Source organism: Podarcis cretensis (assembly GCF_951804945.1).
Source record: "Podarcis cretensis genome assembly, chromosome: 9".
Taxonomy (NCBI): domain Eukaryota; kingdom Metazoa; phylum Chordata; class Lepidosauria; order Squamata; family Lacertidae; genus Podarcis; species Podarcis cretensis.
The window spans coordinates 19,506,928-19,514,131 of NC_137178.1; the positions used below are offsets into that span (position 1 = coordinate 19,506,928).

General features: G+C 43.6%; 1 long non-coding RNA gene across 1 annotated transcript; it reads right to left on the reverse strand.

Moving 5' to 3' along the window:
* Position 1: 1 nt before the first annotated feature.
* Positions 2 to 5,154, reverse strand: LOC307224457. Its single transcript, XR_013842543.1, has 2 exons — positions 3,705 to 5,154; positions 2 to 3,669 (listed from the first exon to the last, which is right to left on the reverse strand). It is a non-coding gene; the product is annotated as an uncharacterized lncRNA (long non-coding RNA).
* Between the last annotated feature and the right edge of the window lie 2,050 nt (positions 5,155 to 7,204).

Here is a 7,204-nt window from a genome sequence, read left to right on the forward strand (position 1 = left end):
CCCCCCCCCCCATTTATTTATAAAAATTCTCATCTCTGTGATCTGGCTTATTTTAATTTTAAACCAGGGCATGCATGACATCCAACTCCTTTATATCTGGAGTAGACCTACTGAAATCAATGAATGATTGGATCCATGGAGTACACAATATCTTCCATTAAGGCCAGCATACATAAGCCAACTTTAAACCATGTCTTCATATCATGTTTTGCTTGGAAGTTTCCTAGTCTGCATGTAATGGGAAGCTGTGGTTTAACTGCAGCTTCCTAGCTTGTTTTCCAACTCCTGCAAAAGGAGGAGCAAAGTGGGAATAAATAGCCTGCCTTCAAGTGCATGGAGCTCATGCATTTCCCATCTTAATTAAGCCAGGATTTGGTTGTGCGAATGCAACCTGTGTTTTCATAAGACAACAGCATGCTTAAATCTAAATTTGATGCCCCGTACCCCTTTAATCTTTGTTTGCAATAATTTATTGTTTAATTTCCCAAATCCTGGGTGCAAAACAGAATATTTGACAGAGTTGTGTGCAAAGATGTCTGATGTCCTCTGTAAACCGGAGAGAGTAAATAGGAACTGCAATTCTATCTCCTCTGACTAAGTTTATCTGATACTGTATTTAGCCTTGGCACAAAGCATTCTCTGATTTCACCTTAGGATACTTAACCATCTATAGTAACATGGTCAATTACTTCGTGATAACAGTAGCCTCATAAGATTCTTATGAGCTGGGTATCTTTTGACTAGGTGAATGTGCTGCTGTTTTCTACCTTGTTTGTACAAGGGAAGGGGGAGCACTGCATATGACTATAAAAAGCTACAGCCAGCTTTACAGGAATCTTGCCGCTGCTGCATTTGTTTAGGCTACAATTAAAGACAAATGCAAGTCTATTTGCAAAACAGTATATTAAACTCCAGAAGCCAAACTCTTAAAGGCATCAAGGCTGGGTTTGACATTTTAACAGCAGAGGGTTGGTTTCTGTCAACCAACAATATAATTTAACATTAAAATGCACCAAGAAACAAAAATAAGAGATCTGTCATTCATTCATTAAGAAACTGTAATCTAGTGTAATATTTATAGTCTTAAAACTCAACAGTGTGTTTTCACAATAAATCCCCTTTCACTGCTCAACCTAGAACAAATCTTTCAGTCAAAAAGGTTTCTGGTTGAAATGTACTGTGTTAAAGATCTTCAAAGCCTTTCTTACAGGACTGCACATAAATCCTTTTAACCAGCACAGGCTTAATTTAGGCTGGAGTTTTACTTTTCTGGGGACGTTAATATCTTGTGCTCAGACAAGATCTTGGTTATATCAGAAACACATAGAGCCTAATTTATTATTAGCAACCTGGTGTTAATTAGGGGGAGTTACTAGAAATAGTTTGCTTGATGGAAATTTATTAGGAAATCACACTTTACTGATGGCAGAATAGGAGTCACTGAAAGAGCCCAGCTCCTACTCGAAATTGACTAATTAACAGGGTGTCAAAATTCCTCTGAGGAAGACTTGGCTATAATCATGGAGACCCTCCCAAAGTCACTGGCTCCTCTGTGCTATTTAAATTTTAAAATGGTGGGGGGAGGGGGAAGTAGTGCTAGCCAGCCAAAGTTTCCAAAATGTTGAAATGATCGGTTCTAAATGGATTCATTGATATCCGAGGCTCATTAAAAGAAAATAGGTGCCCCCTGTTCTGCAGACAAAAAGCATCTATGCATATTTATACTTCCTTGGTGGTGGTAATTTTTCCTTCCCTGTGAGCAGCCATTTGTGATTATAACTCGTCTCTCCCCCCCCCCAGCTATGTTTTGTGAACCATGTTTAGATTTTAAAATGGAAGAACATTTTTTAAAAAGCAAATACCTGCCATGTTTATATTAAGGAATGTGTTAATGAAAGCATTGTGTGTGTGTGTGTGTGTGTGTGTGTGTGTTTTCTCCTTCATTTAAAAGTTCACATCTGTGTTTTGTGTGGGAAATGTTTCAGCAACCCTCTGGTTCATGCCAAATCTTTTTAAAACACACATAAAATGGTATAGCCAGAGCAAAAACTTGCTGCTGTCCATTAATACCGTGGGGTGTAACGAGTGCTTTTTTTTCGAGAGAAAAGGGGCTGGTACTCACGGCACGGGGAGGGGCCAGCGTGTGGCAGAGGGGGCAGGTTAGCTGCTTGAAATTCCCTTGCCCACCCACTCAACTACTGGGGCACTGCTACCCAGGTGAAGAGGCGTCCCCTGTGGGTTGCAATCACCACCAGCACTTGCCTGCTTGGGTGTGGGAGACACCTTTCCTGCCGGCAGGGCTCCTGAAGCCAGACTCCTCCCCTCCCCTCCCCTCCCCTGCTCTCACTCTCTCACTTTGGGGCAGCTGGCTAAGCCATTGGGTGGTCAGTCAGTGGCTCCTGGATGCAACTTTGACCCATTGCACACATGCATGCACTCCCGTTCCCCGGTCAATTGCCCAATACTACTACTACTACTACTAATAATAATAATTTATTATTTGTACCCCGCCCATCTGGCTGGGTCTCCCCAGCCACTCTGGGCGGCTTCCAACAAAGATTAAAAATACATCAAAATGTCACACATTAAAAACTTCCCTGAACAAGGCTGCCTTCAGATGTCTTCTAAATGTCAGGTAGTTGTTTATCTCTTTGACATCTGATGGGAGGGTGTTCCACAGGGCGGGCGCCACTACCAAGAAGGCCCTCTGCCTGGTTCCCTGTAGCTTTGCTTCTCGCAGTGAGGGAACCGCCAGAAGGCGCTTGATGCTGGACCTCAGCGTCCGGGCAGAACGATGGGGGTGGAGACGCTCCTTCAGGTATACTGGGCCAAGGCCATTTAGGGCTTTAAAGGTCAATCCCAACACTTTGAATTGTGCTTGGAAACGTACTCTTCTCTCACACAGTCAGTTGCTTTTCTCTCTCTCTCCTGCGTCCATCCCCAAGCTGCCATGTAAGGAAAAGGAGGGTGAGCTGCTGTGTCAACGTGTGCATTGCTTGCAGGCTGTGGGAGAAGGAGGAGGGCACTCCCCCTCCCAAGTCCATCCTGCACTCTGCTGCTCTGGTCTGGGGCAGCGGCAGCGCAGAAACCGCCAGCTCACCCAGGCTCCATCTGACCCTTCATTTTATGGCAGCTGTGAGGAGGAGAAACCTTGAGCTTGCTTGCTGCTACCACCACCTCTGCTCTGCAGGGACGATGCGAGCCACAATCTGCTTCCTGTGCCATGTCCCACCACCCAGTACTATCCTTGCTTCTCCTCAGCAGCAACCAAGGGGCAACCATGGACTCTTGTGGCAGTGTTCTGCCAGGAAAAAAGCACCGGGTGTAGTTAATATAATAGTTATTGTGATCACAGTTTTCCCCACTGTGATCACTCTGTCTGCCCAGTTGGTGTTGACCTGTGACGGTACCTTTTCAGTGGTGTTCCCTCCATAGTGGGATGCACCTGACTCCCATCATTACAAAATTTTGGGAAGAATGTGGAAACCTTCCTGTTTACTCAGGCATTTGGTGGCTGACGAATACTGTTCCTGGCGACGGCACTCAATGGATGGAAGGTTTTTAACTGTGACTGCTCTTAGAATGTTTTGATCTATTTTAGAATGCTTTTGCTTTTGAATGTTACCGTGTTTAAAATGTATATCTGTTTGCTGCCCTAGACTCATTGGGCTGGGGGGTGGGGAGAGGCAGGATAACAAACAAACAAATAAATGAAGATGTATGTTTTCATTTAAACTATAGTAATAATGTCTAGATTTGCATCTATACATAAATTAGCACATGCATTTTATGCAAACTGTTTTAATTTTTTAATGCGTGTGAGCATGCCAGTTTGACTGCCTGTGGGAACCCTGCCTATAGTTCAGCTGAAGCCTTTCATTGTCTTATATACTGTGTTAAGCTCTAAACCTACTTCCCCCACTTTTTCTTTATTTGCACCCCCACCCCACCTCCAGAATACTTTGCATGGTGTTTATAAAATATAAGCACAAGAGCAAGCTTCTTCCACGCTCTTCAGGATGGAGTTTGGTGCAGCTGCTCTGGATGATGGAAAGATCCTAAAGGGTAGTTGCCATGGCTCACTGTGTTAAACAAACCCCAGTGTGTGTTTGTGGTATGCAGATTATGTGCTTGCATCTGGTGATACTCCACGGCATGCTTTTGGTAGACTACTTTATGTCATTCCCTGGGGAATAACTGCTCCGGGATCTCTCCAGCCCTAATCTCTGGTTTGATACACTGCCTTGTCATTCGACAGAGGGTCTGAACTCCTTTGGAATTCCTCTCCATCTGGAATAGTTCTCAGTGTGGTGTTGTAATATGGACAGCAGCCAACATGTTCTACTGCAGTTTCTCTATATCTCTATCCCCCGTGGAGTTCTTAAAGTCTTCCTGTGGGCACATATGTTTTGGCAGCAGCTGAATTAAACCTCAGAGAAATGCACATTTACATACAACTTAAGAGAAGTGCATTAGGCTTTTTTTTGGTGGGGGGTGTCTCTTGGAATGTGTGGTGTAATTACAAGGGGGAGGATGGGCAATAGCCATTGGAGTAAGATTACATCATGGGGGATAAACCCATTAATCCTTAAGCTTCTCATCTCATCACTGTCTTTCCTAGCCATTTGCTTCCAAAACTCCTTCAGAGCAAATAAATCTCAAACTCGGTGGACAAATAATGTGGCATATTGCTTTGGAAGGATGTCTGACTTGGGAATTCATTCTTTACCATGAAGATCACAACATTCTTATGAAGAACTGTTTTTCGTTTTTCTTTTGCATCACAATGAAAAATAAGCTCCTATATTTGTTCTGTAAGGTTTCTTAACAGGCCAGATTCAAGTTGCTCTGTTAGTATATAAAACCATGTAACAGCTTGGTACTACTTTACTTGGAGGAATCACCTTGAGTCCCACATGAGACCACTCAAATGCTTCAATCTGTAGAACTGGCACTTTTACAAGTGCAACATAATATTCATTCCATACCTGTAAGGAACCGAACCTTTTGAGTGGCAGCGGCTACTCACTAGAACCCCCCACCTTTTAATATTAAGGCACCTTCACTGACATCTGCTGAAAACTTTTTTGTTTTGGCAAGATCAACCAGACATGTAATGTTATTATGCAGATGTGTTTTAAAATGCTGGTTTTATCTATCATCTATATCTATCTATCTATCTATCTATCATCTATCATCTTTATTTTTATAAATGTTATGCTTAAAGGTAAAGGTAAAGGGACCCCTGACCGTTAAGTCCAGTCATGGACAACTCTGGGGTTGTGGTGCTCATCTTGCTTTACTGGCCGAGGGAGCCGACGTTTGTCTGCAGACAGTTTTTCATGTGGCCAGCATGACTAAGCCACTTCTGGTGAAACCAGAGCAGCGCACAGAAACGCCGTTTACCTTCCTGCCGGAGCGATACCTATTTATTTACTTGCCCTTTGACATGCTTTCGAACTGCTAGGTTGGCAGGAGCTGGGACCGCGGGGATTTGAACTGCCAACCTTCCAATCGGCAAGCCCTAGGCTCTGTGGTTTAGACCACAGCGCCACCCGCATCCCTAATGTTATGCTTACCTGTTTTTAAAGTTAGTTTGTCCTTGTATATCTTCCTGTATACATACAAACATAAGGCTGGCAGAACCAACGGTAACTTGTGACTTGTTTGCAAAACATTTTGAGGATAAAATTGTTGCATTCACTGGCATCTTGACTCCACTGTTACAGGAGAGGACTCTCAAGGGGTGTCCGGTCCTATTGTGTTGGATGAGTTTTAATTGGTAAGGCCTGAGGCTGTGGAAGAGGTGCTTAGGTCAGTCAGGATGATGGCTTATGCTCTGGACCCACTGTTTGGGGTTGTTGTTGTTTAGTCGTTTAGTCATGTCTGACTCTTTGTGACCCCATGGACCAGAGCACGCCAGGCACTTCTGTCTTCCACTGCCTCCCACAGTCGGTCCTCCTTGCCGTGGCGAAGGGGCTTGAATAACTCAGAGAAGCTATGAACTATGCCGAGCAGGGCACCCAAGATGAATAGGTCATAGTGGAGAGTTTTGACCAAACGTGATCCACCTGGAGAAGGAACCGGCAAGCCACTCCAGTATCCCTGCCAAGAAAACTCCATGGACAAAGACTGTTTGGGGTACAAGCATGAAACTGCTAGTTTTCTCTAGTATTAGGAGTTCCTATTTTCCCACTGTAGCATTTAGACTAGTAAACTTATTTTCCAGGGTTATCTTTTGAATCGTATTGGGCTTATAGTTGAGCAGCTAGCTGCTATTTCTGGAACTTTATCAATCAAAACACAGATCTGGTTACAGATAATGTCAGTCATTTACTTAGTGAGAGAAAGTAATCACAGCTGCCAGGTCACTTTCACGTAGGACATCTGGCTATAAATGTTAAATATCCATTGTGAAAATTATACTGTTAGCTCTCCTGTTGTTTTACAAGAGATCTTTGGTTACCCACGATATACAAATGCTCAGTAAGAAAGGAAAAAAGACTTGCAAAAAATTATCACGTTAAAGAATGGGTGTAATAAAGACTATACCGGCTTTGTGAATGCTGGCTGGCTCCTGGCTATCTTGGGAGTAATATGTATAAAATGAGTGCAGACATATTTGGAAATTTGCTGGTAACTTTAACTACATGGCAAGAACCCAGCACTTGCTTTAATCTCTTCACAGGGTGCTAGGCTGTGTGAGTGAACATTTAAAGAATGTCCATAATGGCTCCTCATAATCTCTTTGAAACTCAATAATGGGGGGGTGACAAAGTGGAACACGCTTTCAGCCTAACTAGGGATCTGTGGGCACTCCCAGACTGCTTCTGGATTCAATCATGTACCAGCAAATTCAGGTCATGCAATTATAGTTGAGTGGAAGGTCTTGCTCAACAAATCCACTTCTCCCAAAGACTGAGCTTTTTGCAGTAAGGAAAGTGATGGGGAAATGCAGAGGATAACCCTCTTGCTTTGATTCCAACATTGTCTAACCACACTGCAAACTAATCAGGATGGATGCTTGATAAACAAGTTGTCCTGTGTGGTTTACTTGAGGTCTGGGACAGTTTCTTCTCATGACCTCCAGGCTCACAGGAGATGGCAAGCGAAGCTGGAGACTCGGGGCCCTTGGTGTACTATCCAAATAGCTACATGTGAGGCTGCTCAAGAAGTGGGTCCTGTGGTTCTCCAAATGAACTAA